This window comes from Lepisosteus platostomus, chromosome 15 (assembly GCF_059453375.1).
Source record: "Lepisosteus platostomus isolate fLepPlt1 chromosome 15, fLepPlt1.hap1, whole genome shotgun sequence".
NCBI lineage: Eukaryota > Metazoa > Chordata > Actinopteri > Semionotiformes > Lepisosteidae > Lepisosteus > Lepisosteus platostomus.
In genome coordinates this window covers 537,501-552,580 of record NC_142625.1, presented here as the reverse complement: position 1 = coordinate 552,580, position 15,080 = coordinate 537,501, and the positions used below count along the sequence as shown (strand labels likewise).

The window sequence follows — 15,080 nt, the reverse complement described above, 5'->3', positions numbered from 1 at the left end:
TCCTCCTCTATTACCTCCACTTGCTCCTCAACCTGCACCTCCACGTGCTCTTCTTGTACCTCCTCCACCCCTCCTGCCGAAAGAGCACCCTGAGGTGCCTCTTTCTCCTGATCCTTCGTATTCCGGTCCTGTCCTTTACCTTCCCTCACATCCCGAGCCACCATACCCTTTCTACGGTTCTTTCTTCTTTGTTTCCGCACCTCCCCGCGCCCCCGCTCCCATCCGGAACCTGTTTCCCCTTCTTCTTCCGACTCCCCGTCTACCACTATCCCGGAGGCCGAGCCCTTCTTTGCGGCCACATATGCAAGGTCTCTATTCGCACAGGCCTTATAAAGATGGTCGTCCTCCCCACACAATGAACATACCTTCTTTCTGCAGCTCCTCTTAGTGTGCCCATCCTCGCCACATCTTGTACACCGGGTGGTTTTGCAATCCATTTCCAGATGTCCCACCTCGTGACATCTCCGGCAGAACGGGGGCTGGTTACGATAAAACATATAGCCCCGGCTTCCCCCTAACGCAAACAACGCCGGGGGATGTGAAAAGCCCCCCTCATAATTTCTATTCTCTTTCAGGGTCACCTGGAACTGCCTCCTCCCTGTCCAGTAACCATTTTTATCCTTAATCCTCTTAGTACTGTCAACCGACTCGGTGTGCATTTCTAGGAATGCCGTAACATCGTCATCTGACAGGTACGGATCGTACATATGCAGGATTATCCATCGAGTGTTATCAGAGGCCAGCCCTATACACTCAAAGGCCTGCATCCATTTCCCATCCTGTTTCTCTACGCAATCTGCCGACACTTTCTTATAAGTCTTCTCATCAACAAAGGAGACATCAAAGTACTTTTCCATCCAATTTCCCTGAACACATAGTACTTCAATATTCCCTACCTTCAGGGTGTCCATCAAAATTCGCTCCACAAACATATCCCTACCGGCCATGTCGCAACTCGCCTTCCAATAAAAGCGAATTGTCCACTTCAGGCTCGGTTCTTTTCTTGGCCTCCCGGAGGAGGCCGGTGCCTCGGCCATCCCGAAGATGGCCCGGCCCGGGCCCCGCCGCTGCTCTCCGCTCCTTCCGCTCCAATCCCAGGAAACCGCTCCACCACCAGCTTCGCTCCAAATCCGCTCCTATCCAACGTTCTCCGGTCCTCAAAAAAAAAGGGGGTATGGCCGCGCTCCTCTCCGCTCTCCAGCCGCTCCTCCGTCGCCCTTCTCGTCTTCTGACAGAAGTCTTGCAGCTGCGGTCAAGCCACACACTACAAGATCTTAGGCCAAAAGGCCGAGAAGCGATGCCCACAAAGGCGCGGACCGACGCGCGGGCGTTCCGCTGGCGCACAGTGGCGCAGGCCGACTCCTCTGGAGCCCGGGACCCGCGCAGCCGCCGGCCTCCCTGCAGCCAGAGGCCTGCCGCGGGACTCTGCTCCCCCTCTCTCTTGCCTGCCCGCCTGCCTTCCTGCCAGTCCCGGGCGGGGGCCCTGCTCTTTGATCTTCTGTCAACGGCCCGACAACGACCGCAGCCGCAGGGGGCGCCAGCCGCCCGGCCTCCTTAGCTTAGGCCCCTCCCACCGGCAGCAGCTGCGCCCAACCGGCTGCAAGCGAAAGCCGAGCGCCAGCACCTGCGGGCAGAGGCAAGGGGCAGCTCTCTCTCGGGAGGGAGGGACGGGGACGCGCGCGCGCGCGCACACACGCCTGCCTGCCTGCCTGCCGAAAAAAAAGAAAGAAAAGGTGGATATACTAAGTTTTTGGGAGGGAAAACGCCCAGCTGTCGAAAGGGGCCCGCCTGCAGGGACGGGGACGGACACACACACAAGCAAGCAAGCAAGCAAGCAAGCAAGCAAGCCACGCCTGCCTCCCTGGGAAAAGGCTGAAAAACCTAAGTTTTTTGGAGGGAAAACGCACGGGAGCCGAAAAGGGGGCCGGCCTGCTTGCCCAGAGAGTCGAGACGCGGGAAAGCGCACAGAGGGAGCACGGGAACCGAGAGGGCGAGAGAGAGACAGAACACAGAGACACACAGATGGACGAGGGACGAGGGACGAGACCCGAGAAGAAGGAGCTCCAGTCCACTCCGCTTGCTTGCTCGCTCGCTCGCTCGCTCGCTCGCTCGCTAGCTAGCTAGCTAGCTAGCTACCTACCTACGTCTGTCTTTTCACCGCTGAGAGAAGGTGGTGCACCGCTCCCGGAGGCGCTGCAATACCGGGCCGATGCGTGGAGAGGACGGAGCAAGCTCCTGATCCAGCTCCCTGTTCCAAAAATCCGTTTAATATGTGGTCCCCCGATGGGGGACGTATCAGATATTAAACTGATAAGAACAGATACTACACTTGATCTTAGCCAAAAGGCCGAGAAGCGATGCCCACAAAGGCGCGGACCGACGCGCGGGCGTTCCGCTGGCGCACAGTGGCGCAGGCCGACTCCTCTGGAGCCCGGGACCCGCGCAGCCGCCGGCCTCCCTGCAGCCAGAGGCCTGCCGCGGGACTCTGCTCCCCCTCTCTCTTGCCTGCCCGCCTGCCTTCCTGCCAGTCCCGGGCGGGGGCCCTGCTCTTTGATCTTCTGTCAACGGCCCGACAACGACCGCAGCCGCAGGGGGCGCCAGCCGCCCGGCCTCCTTAGCTTAGGCCCCTCCCACCGGCAGCAGCTGCGCCCAACCGGCTGCAAGCGAAAGCCGAGCGCCAGCACCTGCGGGCAGAGGCAAGGGGCAGCTCTCTCTCGGGAGGGAGGGACGGGGACGCGCGCGCGCGCGCACACACGCCTGCCTGCCTGCCTGCCGAAAAAAAAGAAAGAAAAGGTGGATATACTAAGTTTTTGGGAGGGAAAACGCCCAGCTGTCGAAAGGGGCCCGCCTGCAGGGACGGGGACGGACACACACACAAGCAAGCAAGCAAGCAAGCAAGCAAGCAAGCCACGCCTGCCTCCCTGGGAAAAGGCTGAAAAACCTAAGTTTTTTGGAGGGAAAACGCACGGGAGCCGAAAAGGGGGCCGGCCTGCTTGCCCAGAGAGTCGAGACGCGGGAAAGCGCACAGAGGGAGCACGGGAACCGAGAGGGCGAGAGAGAGACAGAACACAGAGACACACAGATGGACGAGGGACGAGGGACGAGACCCGAGAAGAAGGAGCTCCAGTCCACTCCGCTTGCTTGCTCGCTCGCTCGCTCGCTCGCTCGCTCGCTAGCTAGCTAGCTAGCTAGCTACCTACCTACGTCTGTCTTTTCACCGCTGAGAGAAGGTGGTGCACCGCTCCCGGAGGCGCTGCAATACCGGGCCGATGCGTGGAGAGGACGGAGCAAGCTCCTGATCCAGCTCCCTGTTCCAAAAATCCGTTTAATATGTGGTCCCCCGATGGGGGACGTATCAGATATTAAACTGATAAGAACAGATACTACACTTGATCTTAGCCAAAAGGCCGAGAAGCGATGCCCACAAAGGCGCGGACCGACGCGCGGGCGTTCCGCTGGCGCACAGTGGCGCAGGCCGACTCCTCTGGAGCCCGGGACCCGCGCAGCCGCCGGCCTCCCTGCAGCCAGAGGCCTGCCGCGGGACTCTGCTCCCCCTCTCTCTTGCCTGCCCGCCTGCCTTCCTGCCAGTCCCGGGCGGGGGCCCTGCTCTTTGATCTTCTGTCAACGGCCCGACAACGACCGCAGCCGCAGGGGGCGCCAGCCGCCCGGCCTCCTTAGCTTAGGCCCCTCCCACCGGCAGCAGCTGCGCCCAACCGGCTGCAAGCGAAAGCCGAGCGCCAGCACCTGCGGGCAGAGGCAAGGGGCAGCTCTCTCTCGGGAGGGAGGGACGGGGACGCGCGCGCGCGCGCACACACGCCTGCCTGCCTGCCTGCCGAAAAAAAAGAAAGAAAAGGTGGATATACTAAGTTTTTGGGAGGGAAAACGCCCAGCTGTCGAAAGGGGCCCGCCTGCAGGGACGGGGACGGACACACACACAAGCAAGCAAGCAAGCAAGCAAGCAAGCAAGCCACGCCTGCCTCCCTGGGAAAAGGCTGAAAAACCTAAGTTTTTTGGAGGGAAAACGCACGGGAGCCGAAAAGGGGGCCGGCCTGCTTGCCCAGAGAGTCGAGACGCGGGAAAGCGCACAGAGGGAGCACGGGAACCGAGAGGGCGAGAGAGAGACAGAACACAGAGACACACAGATGGACGAGGGACGAGGGACGAGACCCGAGAAGAAGGAGCTCCAGTCCACTCCGCTTGCTTGCTCGCTCGCTCGCTCGCTCGCTCGCTAGCTAGCTAGCTAGCTAGCTACCTACCTACGTCTGTCTTTTCACCGCTGAGAGAAGGTGGTGCACCGCTCCCGGAGGCGCTGCAATACCGGGCCGATGCGTGGAGAGGACGGAGCAAGCTCCTGATCCAGCTCCCTGTTCCAAAAATCCGTTTAATATGTGGTCCCCCGATGGGGGACGTATCAGATATTAAACTGATAAGAACAGATACTACACTTGATCTTAGCCAAAAGGCCGAGAAGCGATGCCCACAAAGGCGCGGACCGACGCGCGGGCGTTCCGCTGGCGCACAGTGGCGCAGGCCGACTCCTCTGGAGCCCGGGACCCGCGCAGCCGCCGGCCTCCCTGCAGCCAGAGGCCTGCCGCGGGACTCTGCTCCCCCTCTCTCTTGCCTGCCCGCCTGCCTTCCTGCCAGTCCCGGGCGGGGGCCCTGCTCTTTGATCTTCTGTCAACGGCCCGACAACGACCGCAGCCGCAGGGGGCGCCAGCCGCCCGGCCTCCTTAGCTTAGGCCCCTCCCACCGGCAGCAGCTGCGCCCAACCGGCTGCAAGCGAAAGCCGAGCGCCAGCACCTGCGGGCAGAGGCAAGGGGCAGCTCTCTCTCGGGAGGGAGGGACGGGGACGCGCGCGCGCGCGCACACACGCCTGCCTGCCTGCCTGCCGAAAAAAAAGAAAGAAAAGGTGGATATACTAAGTTTTTGGGAGGGAAAACGCCCAGCTGTCGAAAGGGGCCCGCCTGCAGGGACGGGGACGGACACACACACAAGCAAGCAAGCAAGCAAGCAAGCAAGCAAGCCACGCCTGCCTCCCTGGGAAAAGGCTGAAAAACCTAAGTTTTTTGGAGGGAAAACGCACGGGAGCCGAAAAGGGGGCCGGCCTGCTTGCCCAGAGAGTCGAGACGCGGGAAAGCGCACAGAGGGAGCACGGGAACCGAGAGGGCGAGAGAGAGACAGAACACAGAGACACACAGATGGACGAGGGACGAGGGACGAGACCCGAGAAGAAGGAGCTCCAGTCCACTCCGCTTGCTTGCTCGCTCGCTCGCTCGCTCGCTCGCTCGCTAGCTAGCTAGCTAGCTACCTACCTACGTCTGTCTTTTCACCGCTGAGAGAAGGTGGTGCACCGCTCCCGGAGGCGCTGCAATACCGGGCCGATGCGTGGAGAGGACGGAGCAAGCTCCTGATCCAGCTCCCTGTTCCAAAAATCCGTTTAATATGTGGTCCCCCGATGGGGGACGTATCAGATATTAAACTGATAAGAACAGATACTACACTTGATCTTAGCCAAAAGGCCGAGAAGCGATGCCCACAAAGGCGCGGACCGACGCGCGGGCGTTCCGCTGGCGCACAGTGGCGCAGGCCGACTCCTCTGGAGCCCGGGACCCGCGCAGCCGCCGGCCTCCCTGCAGCCAGAGGCCTGCCGCGGGACTCTGCTCCCCCTCTCTCTTGCCTGCCCGCCTGCCTTCCTGCCAGTCCCGGGCGGGGGCCCTGCTCTTTGATCTTCTGTCAACGGCCCGACAACGACCGCAGCCGCAGGGGGCGCCAGCCGCCCGGCCTCCTTAGCTTAGGCCCCTCCCACCGGCAGCAGCTGCGCCCAACCGGCTGCAAGCGAAAGCCGAGCGCCAGCACCTGCGGGCAGAGGCAAGGGGCAGCTCTCTCTCGGGAGGGAGGGACGGGGACGCGCGCGCGCGCGCACACACGCCTGCCTGCCTGCCTGCCGAAAAAAAAGAAAGAAAAGGTGGATATACTAAGTTTTTGGGAGGGAAAACGCCCAGCTGTCGAAAGGGGCCCGCCTGCAGGGACGGGGACGGACACACACACAAGCAAGCAAGCAAGCAAGCAAGCAAGCAAGCCACGCCTGCCTCCCTGGGAAAAGGCTGAAAAACCTAAGTTTTTTGGAGGGAAAACGCACGGGAGCCGAAAAGGGGGCCGGCCTGCTTGCCCAGAGAGTCGAGACGCGGGAAAGCGCACAGAGGGAGCACGGGAACCGAGAGGGCGAGAGAGAGACAGAACACAGAGACACACAGATGGACGAGGGACGAGGGACGAGACCCGAGAAGAAGGAGCTCCAGTCCACTCCGCTTGCTTGCTCGCTCGCTCGCTCGCTCGCTCGCTCGCTAGCTAGCTAGCTAGCTAGCTACCTACCTACGTCTGTCTTTTCACCGCTGAGAGAAGGTGGTGCACCGCTCCCGGAGGCGCTGCAATACCGGGCCGATGCGTGGAGAGGACGGAGCAAGCTCCTGATCCAGCTCCCTGTTCCAAAAATCCGTTTAATATGTGGTCCCCCGATGGGGGACGTATCAGATATTAAACTGATAAGAACAGATTTTTTTTTTGTTTTTAATGCAAAAATAGAAAAACAGAAAACAAATCAATCATAACAGAAAAAACAAGAAACAAAAACGTCCATTTACATTATTCACAAGATCAAACCCAACACAAATACTCATGAAAAACGTTAAAGCAAAACCAAACCCTTCCACCTTTCCCGGGCCGCATGATAGCCCCATCTTTGCACGTCCCTCTGTATGCGCCCTTTAATGTCATTCAGCACCTTCTGGTAAACCCCTTGCACTGATCTTTCTTTCCCCTTTTTAATTAAAACATCCCGCGCCTCCCACGCCTCCGATTTGACGAGGCTTATTAACAGCCATAACAAAAACTGAAGGCTGCCCTTCTTAGCCCCCCCTTTAATCCCGTACAAAACAACCGATGTTGTGACTCTGAAAGATCCGTCTAAAAGATCAAAAAAACGCTGACATTTCATCCATACCTTTTGCACAAAGACACAATCGATAAAAACATGTCTTATTGACTCTGTAGCCTTACATCCTTCTCGCGGACATGTATAGGTTTTTGTCAGCTTGTGCTTATAAAGTACCTCTCTCACCGGTAGCCTACCCCATGCCACCTTCCAGTTGAGGTCAATCAGTCTGTGATCCAAGCCTCGCGGCTGGATCCTGGTCCACACGTCTGCTTTCTTTCTCTGTTCAGGAGGGGATTTAGTGGTCTCTATCAGTTGTTGGTATAATTTTCTATGGCTCAGCACTGTTGTTGTGTCCTGCCGGTCCCAGTACTTTGCCACCCACAGTTTAGCATGTCTATAATACCAGGGCAGATCGTTTCCATGCGGCACTGAGTTAGACCATGTTGTCAAAACTGTCATAAACTGTGCAAACCAGAAGCGTACAAAGTACTGGTATGCGTGTTCTATAGGGGAACCCAAAGCTAGACATAAGTTGGAAACATATATACAATCAAGCTTCAATGGAAAGTCTGGAACTTCCCTACCCCCCTGCTCCAGCCTCCGGACCATATCCACACGCTTGACATACTCGTATCTGCCACCCCATACAAACCGGAAGACTTCGCCGACCAAAAGTCGTCTGTACCTCGGCGGCAAGGGGTACACGTACACCAAGTAGACGAAAAGAGGCAGTATGTCTACTTTTAATACTAAAATTTTACCCACCATGGTCAATTTTAGCTTGGTCCACAGCCCCATCTTCCTCCTTGCCTTCTCTATCCTGGAGCCCCAGTTGTGGCCTCCTGAGCCTCTTCGCAAAAAGTCCACTCCCAGGACTTTAAAAGGTCCTGTGCACAGTTTAAAACCCCCAAACCATTGTTGCGTCGCATCCCAGGGGCCGAAAGTCTTGACTAGACTTTTGCTCGCATTAAGAGCTGCCCCAGATGCCCTCGCAAAGGTTTTAAAAACTTCCAAGGCAGCTTTTAGGCTGAAAGTTGAGTCCACTACAAGGGTCACGTCGTCTGCATACATTGTCAATTTAACCCTCTCTCCCCCACTGCCTGGCAGTATCAAACCATCTATTCCCTTTTCAGCTCGAATGGCCGCCGCAAAAGGCTCCATATAAATTGCAAACAACAAAGGGGAGAGAGGGCAGCCCTGTCTCACCCCCGCCTTCTGACTCACTAGGTTGCCCAGCCAACCATTTATAACAGCCCTACTGCCCACCTTGCTGTACAAGGTCTTTAGCCAGTCAATCATGATTGGCCCAAACCCCATCTTCTCCAAAATCAGCCACAAAAAATCATGGGACACCCTATCAAATGCTTTTTCCAAATCTAAATTGACAAGCATTAATGGTACCTTCCTTTGCTCCGCCCATGCGATGATGTCTCTCAATAATTGCAGCGTCCACCTCCCTGATCTTCCTCTGACTCCGCATGTCTGGTCCCTGCCGATTATAGTAGCCATCACACTCGAAAGTCTGTGAACAAGCAATTTAGCCATGATCTTATAGTCCACACACAACAAGGTTAAGGGTCTCCAATTTTTAAGCTCGGTTCGGTCTCCTTTTTTAAAGACCAGCGTTAAAATACCCTCCCTCATTGATTTTCCCATGCTCTTCTTACTGAAAATCTCCCCCATCACCTCCAAGAGGAAGGGTCCTAAGATCGGCCAGAAGGTCCTGTAAAACTCTACAGGGATCCCATCCACCCCCGGCACTTTCCCCTTTTTCAAGGATCTCATTGCTGCCTCTAACTCTGACAGCTCAAAGGGCCTTTCCAAGTTTTCTCTCTCTTCCTCCGTCAGGGTTGCTTGCAGGGTCTGAAGGACCTCTTCTGCAGCTTCCCTCTCACATACCTTCTCAGCGAAAAGCTCTTCGTAAAACCTAGCCGCTTCTCTGAGCATCCCCTCCCGGTCCGTTACCTGCTTCCCGCTGGTAGCTAGGATGGAATGAAAAACCCTTTTCTCTTGTCTTCCTCGGATCCTGTTAAAAAAATATTTGGAGCACGTCTCATAGTGATCTAAAAACTCCACACGCGCCCGAAACAGGAACTCCCTCGCCCTTCGCTCGTGGTGCTTCCTAATTTGTTTCAGTAAGGTAGCTACCTGGTTTTCGCTTGAAGGAGTCCCATCCTCTCCACCCCTAAAAGCCACTTCCAACTCCTTCTCTAGGCTTTCAAGCTCTTTCCTTTCCCTCCTCCTCCTTTCCCTACAGTACTTTCTAGAAGCCTTCCCTATTATTTCTTTGGTTTCCTCCCAGATCTCCAGCAGAGACCTATCTCCCACTCCGTTATTTAAGCACCGCACTAAAAGTTTCTCCATCATCTTCAAGTACGCCTTCTCCTCCAGAACGACGCAGTTCAATCTCCACACCCCCCTGCCAAATTCAGTCCCAGATCTTGCTACTCGAACCTCTGCCATACAGTGGTCAGAAAACCACACTGGAGTGATCTTAACTGTCTCCACTACCACTGAACTAGAGGTAAAAATGTAATCCAGCCTTTTAACTACACCTCTGGTGTTGCTCCAGGTGTATCCCCCCCGCTGCGGATGAGCCTCTTTGTAACAGTCTTTTAGGTTATACATTTTTAACATGTCTCTGACCACTCTGGCATCCCCCTCCTTCTCCTTATCAATGTCTATATTAAAATCGCCTCCAATCACCACTACTCTATTTGTGACACACAATGTGCCCAAATGAGTTAAAAAATCCCTCCTCTCCCTCATTGCTGCTGGCGCATACACACACACAAATCTAAAATCAATCCCATCCATTCTTGCATCGACACTCAACAATCTTCCCGGCACGCTCACTCTCACCTCCCCACACTCTGTTTGAGGGTCCCCGAAAAGGATCCCTACTCCAGAGGAGTGCACACCTCCAGTACTCCACCTTGAGGGACCACGGTCCCACAAAGCAGTCAGTTCCTCCACATCCTTTCCATCTTTAAGGTGGACCTCCTGCAAAAAACACACACTAGACCTTAGGTCTTTTAAAGCCGCAAAAACAGCTACCCTCTTGGACTTATCCCGTAGCCCTCGCACATTCAAGGTCAAGTAGCTGCTGGTCATTTAGGCCCAGGATTTCTGGACTTTACCTTCTCCCTCTTTGATGTAGGTCTGGAGCTCGTATGCGCACCGCACCACGTCCTCCTTCTTCTTTCCCTCGAGACCCATTCCCAGCACTTCCCTTCCGCTGTGATCAAAACTAGGCTTGACACTGCCAAATTGCCTCAGGATTTCTTTAATTTTCTCAAAACCCTTGGGGTATCTCACCCCTTCTCGATACCAAGTGGAATGCTTCAGGAAAGCACTGGAGGTCTCGAGGTCAAGTCTGTAGAGGCTCCCCGACTGTCGCACCCTACGGCGTAAGTCATCGTACCGTCTTTGGCGGTCTCTTTTGGCCATGTCCCCTGCCTTTTGATGTTCCCTGTCCTTAAGTATATCTAGCAATGCTCGTTGTGCATCCGTTGCTATGTTAAGGTCCCTACACGTGATCTTAATGAGGTTTCTACCCTCCAACTCAAAAATAACCCCCTCCTGTACTAATGCAGACAAACCGGGGCAAGAGGACAGATCAATCTGCCCCTCTTCATCTATCTTTTGCTCTTCTAGAAAATCTTCCGTCACCGCGGCCATTACCACTACAGCCCCACAGGGCCGCTTGCTATGCCCCGACTCCCCTTCCGCCTGCTTATCAGGCTCAGAACTAGGCTGAAGGGCTGTCTCTGCTACCACCTCCGGGGTAGAGTCCTCCTCGCTGCTCTCCCCCCCTTCCAATTTCCTCTTAGCGGTCCCGCCCGACCAATCCATTCCCCCTTCCTTTTCCCCCATAGTCTGTTGGAGAGTGTTCATAATGTCCTGCATGGTCTCCAAATTTCTAGCAGTCCGAGCAGCAATTTCCTCCACCCCTGTGGAACCCTCCTCCAAGTCTACCTCCGGGCTCAAAGCAGGCCCTCTGTCCTCAGCTTCTTGGTCTGCCACCGGTTTCTGCCTGTCGTCATCTGTCGATCCCCCAGACGTTCCTTCTTCCATTTCCCCCGTCTCCCTGGTCTCCTCCTCCCTGTCTTCTGCACCTGAAACAGAAATGGCCGAGGAAGGCCCAGCAGCCTCAGGCACGCCCCCTGCCGCTCCCCTACTTACCGGATCATGGCTCAAGGGGCAGTCCTTATACAAATGATCTTCCGCCCCGCACAGGTTGCAGGTCCTCACCGCCTTGCACTCAGCACCCTGGTGTCCCGGCCTGCCACATCGCTTGCAGACTGTTTCCCTGCAGTTGGCTGCAAAATGTCCTTCTCCTCCACATCTCCTGCAGGTTAGCGGCTGTCCCGGGTAGTTGACATAACCCCGATTAGCCCCGATAAAAAACATTGCAGGAGGATGCAGGTAGCCATCCTCTTGGGCACTGAGGGTCCTCAAACGCACAAAATATCGGAACTTCCCCGACCAATAGCCGTTCCTGTCATTTATTCTTACGCCCTTTGCTGTTATATCCACAAAACGTTTCAGGAACACCTCTATGTCCTCTTCCGGCACGTATGGGTTGAACATCTGAACAACTAAGGGCCTGTTTTCTCTTACAAATAAAGGCTCGATAATGTAATCACTCAGAGGCTTCTCATTCCTCTTAGCCTTCACCATCTCCCACACTCTGTGGCAGACCACTCTATTCACCAGAAACAGGTCATATGTTTTCTTACCCAAAAAGTCCTGTAAACAATAAACATCCGTGGGGCTTAGACCGAAGACTCCACGAACTATGTCGTCCCCGAAGATTCCCCTGTCTCTCAAGGCCCGTTCCCCCAATTCTGCTTTTTGCACAAACCGAATTGTGTGCCGAAACTGACCTTCCCTGCTGCCAGCGCCCTCTGATGGTCTCCCCGCTGAACTTCTCGCTGAAGCAGCAGCAGCCGCATAGCTTCTCCCACCGTCCTTCTCCGGTCCTTTTCCAGGTCTTCCTTCTCTGCTATCAGCGGCCTCTACTGACCTTGCCACCACACTGCTCCCCGAAGCTGCAACTGCCACATCAACTCTCCTTCCTTCTTCCTCAGATCCTCTTCCAGGTCTTCTAAATTCTTCTCCGGCCAGGGTCCTCCCTGCCGTAGCAAAAGCACCATCAGGAGCCGGCTCCATCCCTCCGTCCTCTCCGCTCCGCCGCTCCCTCTGGTAAGTCGCAGAAAAAAAGGCTTCCGCCGCCGTCGCCGCCGATGCTCCCCTCTCTCCTCTCCGTCGCTGCTATCTCGTCCCCCAGCCCAGTCGTCAAGCCGCGGTCAGGCCACGTACTTTCAGATCTGAGCCAAAAGGCCGAGAAGCGATGCCCACAAAGGCGCGGACCGACGCGCGGGCGTTCCGCTGGCGCACAGTGGCGCAGGCCGACTCCTCTGGAGCCCGGGACCCGCGCAGCTGCCGGCCTCCCTGCAGCCAGAGGCCTGCCGCGGGACTCTGCTCCCCCTCTCTCTTGCCTGCCCGCCTGCCTTCCTGCCAGTCCCGGGCGGGGGCCCTGCTCTTTGATCTTCTGTCAACGGCCCGACAACGACCGCAGCCGCAGGGGGCGCCAGCCGCCCGGCCTCCTTAGCTTAGGCCCCTCCCACCGGCAGCAGCTGCGCCCAACCGGCTGCAAGCCAAAGCCGAGCGCCAGCACCTGCGGGCAGAGGCAAGGGGCAGCTCTCTCTCGGGAGGGAGGGAGGGACGGGGACGCGCGCGCACACACACACGCCTGCCTGCCTGCCTGCCTGCCTGCCGAAAAAAAAGAAAGAAAAGGTGGATATACTAAGTTTTTGGGAGGGAAAACGCCCAGCTGTCGAAAGGGGCCCGCCTGCAGGGACGGGGACGGACACACACGCAAGCAAGCAAGCAAGCAAGCAAGCAAGCAAGCAAGCAAGCCACGCCTGCCTCCCTGGGAAAAGGCTGAAAAACCTAAGTTTTTTGGAGGGAAAACGCACGGGAGCCGAAAAGGGGGCCGGCCTGCTTGCCCAGAGAGTCGAGACGCGGGAAAGCGCACAGAGGGAGCACGGGAACCGAGAGGGCGAGAGAGAGACAGAACACAGAGACACACAGATGGACGAGGGACGAGGGACGAGACCCGAGAAGAAGGAGCTCCAGTCCACTCCGCTTGCTTGCTCGCTCGCTCGCTCGCTCGCTCGCTAGCTAGCTAGCTAGCTAGCTACCTACCTACGTCTGTCTTTTCACCGCTGAGAGAAGGTGGTGCACCGCTCCCGGAGGCGCTGCAATACCGGGCCGATGCGTGGAGAGGACGGAGCAAGCTCCTGATCCAGCTCCCTGTTCCAAAAATCCGTTTAATATGTGGTCCCCCGATGGGGGACGTATCAGATATTAAACTGATAAGAACAGATACTACACTTGATCTTAGCCAAAAGGCCGAGAAGCGATGCCCACAAAGGCGCGGACCGACGCGCGGGCGTTCCGCTGGCGCACAGTGGCGCAGGCCGACTCCTCTGGAGCCCGGGACCCGCGCAGCCGCCGGCCTCCCTGCAGCCAGAGGCCTGCCGCGGGACTCTGCTCCCCCTCTCTCTTGCCTGCCCGCCTGCCTTCCTGCCAGTCCCGGGCGGGGGCCCTGCTCTTTGATCTTCTGTCAACGGCCCGACAACGACCGCAGCCGCAGGGGGCGCCAGCCGCCCGGCCTCCTTAGCTTAGGCCCCTCCCACCGGCAGCAGCTGCGCCCAACCGGCTGCAAGCGAAAGCCGAGCGCCAGCACCTGCGGGCAGAGGCAAGGGGCAGCTCTCTCTCGGGAGGGAGGGACGGGGACGCGCGCGCGCGCGCACACACGCCTGCCTGCCTGCCTGCCGAAAAAAAAGAAAGAAAAGGTGGATATACTAAGTTTTTGGGAGGGAAAACGCCCAGCTGTCGAAAGGGGCCCGCCTGCAGGGACGGGGACGGACACACACACAAGCAAGCAAGCAAGCAAGCAAGCAAGCAAGCCACGCCTGCCTCCCTGGGAAAAGGCTGAAAAACCTAAGTTTTTTGGAGGGAAAACGCACGGGAGCCGAAAAGGGGGCCGGCCTGCTTGCCCAGAGAGTCGAGACGCGGGAAAGCGCACAGAGGGAGCACGGGAACCGAGAGGGCGAGAGAGAGACAGAACACAGAGACACACAGATGGACGAGGGACGAGGGACGAGACCCGAGAAGAAGGAGCTCCAGTCCACTCCGCTTGCTTGCTCGCTCGCTCGCTCGCTCGCTCGCTCGCTAGCTAGCTAGCTAGCTAGCTACCTACCTACGTCTGTCTTTTCACCGCTGAGAGAAGGTGGTGCACCGCTCCCGGAGGCGCTGCAATACCGGGCCGATGCGTGGAGAGGACGGAGCAAGCTCCTGATCCAGCTCCCTGTTCCAAAAATCCGTTTAATATGTGGTCCCCCGATGGGGGACGTATCAGATATTAAACTGATAAGAACAGATACTACACTTGATCTTAGCCAAAAGGCCGAGAAGCGATGCCCACAAAGGCGCGGACCGACGCGCGGGCGTTCCGCTGGCGCACAGTGGCGCAGGCCGACTCCTCTGGAGCCCGGGACCCGCGCAGCCGCCGGCCTCCCTGCAGCCAGAGGCCTGCCGCGGGACTCTGCTCCCCCTCTCTCTTGCCTGCCCGCCTGCCTTCCTGCCAGTCCCGGGCGGGGGCCCTGCTCTTTGATCTTCTGTCAACGGCCCGACAACGACCGCAGCCGCAGGGGGCGCCAGCCGCCCGGCCTCCTTAGCTTAGGCCCCTCCCACCGGCAGCAGCTGCGCCCAACCGGCTGCAAGCGAAAGCCGAGCGCCAGCACCTGCGGGCAGAGGCAAGGGGCAGCTCTCTCTCGGGAGGGAGGGACGGGGACGCGCGCGCGCGCGCACACACGCCTGCCTGCCTGCCTGCCGAAAAAAAAGAAAGAAAAGGTGGATATACTAAGTTTTTGGGAGGGAAAACGCCCAGCTGTCGAAAGGGGCCCGCCTGCAGGGACGGGGACGGACACACACACAAGCAAGCAAGCAAGCAAGCAAGCAAGCAAGCCACGCCTGCCTCCCTGGGAAAAGGCTGAAAAACCTAAGTTTTTTGGAGGGAAAACGCACGGGAGCCGAAAAGGGGGCCGGCCTGCTTGCCCAGAGAGTCGAGACG

At 57.5% G+C, this 15,080-nt stretch overlaps 7 non-coding genes across 7 annotated transcripts; all 7 read right to left on the bottom strand.

The window, feature by feature from the left end:
• Positions 1-2,168: 2,168 nt before the first annotated feature.
• Positions 2,169-2,359, bottom strand: LOC148647395 (U2 spliceosomal RNA). Its single transcript, XR_015927398.1, has one exon. It is a non-coding gene; the product is annotated as a U2 spliceosomal RNA (small nuclear RNA).
• An 869-nt stretch (positions 2,360-3,228) lies between these two features.
• Positions 3,229-3,419, bottom strand: LOC148647394 (U2 spliceosomal RNA). Its single transcript, XR_015927397.1, has one exon. It is a non-coding gene; the product is annotated as a U2 spliceosomal RNA (small nuclear RNA).
• An 865-nt stretch (positions 3,420-4,284) lies between these two features.
• LOC148647393 (U2 spliceosomal RNA) lies at positions 4,285-4,475 on the bottom strand. The gene has a single exon (XR_015927396.1). It is a non-coding gene; the product is annotated as a U2 spliceosomal RNA (small nuclear RNA).
• Positions 4,476-5,340: 865 nt separating this feature from the next.
• Positions 5,341-5,531, bottom strand: LOC148647392 (U2 spliceosomal RNA). The gene has a single exon (XR_015927395.1). It is a non-coding gene; the product is annotated as a U2 spliceosomal RNA (small nuclear RNA).
• An 869-nt stretch (positions 5,532-6,400) lies between these two features.
• LOC148647391 (U2 spliceosomal RNA) lies at positions 6,401-6,591 on the bottom strand. Its single transcript, XR_015927506.1, has one exon. It is a non-coding gene; the product is annotated as a U2 spliceosomal RNA (small nuclear RNA).
• A 6,584-nt stretch (positions 6,592-13,175) lies between these two features.
• LOC148647390 (U2 spliceosomal RNA) lies at positions 13,176-13,366 on the bottom strand. Its single transcript, XR_015927394.1, has one exon. It is a non-coding gene; the product is annotated as a U2 spliceosomal RNA (small nuclear RNA).
• An 869-nt stretch (positions 13,367-14,235) lies between these two features.
• LOC148647389 (U2 spliceosomal RNA) lies at positions 14,236-14,426 on the bottom strand. The gene has a single exon (XR_015927393.1). It is a non-coding gene; the product is annotated as a U2 spliceosomal RNA (small nuclear RNA).
• Positions 14,427-15,080: the final 654 nt, after the last annotated feature.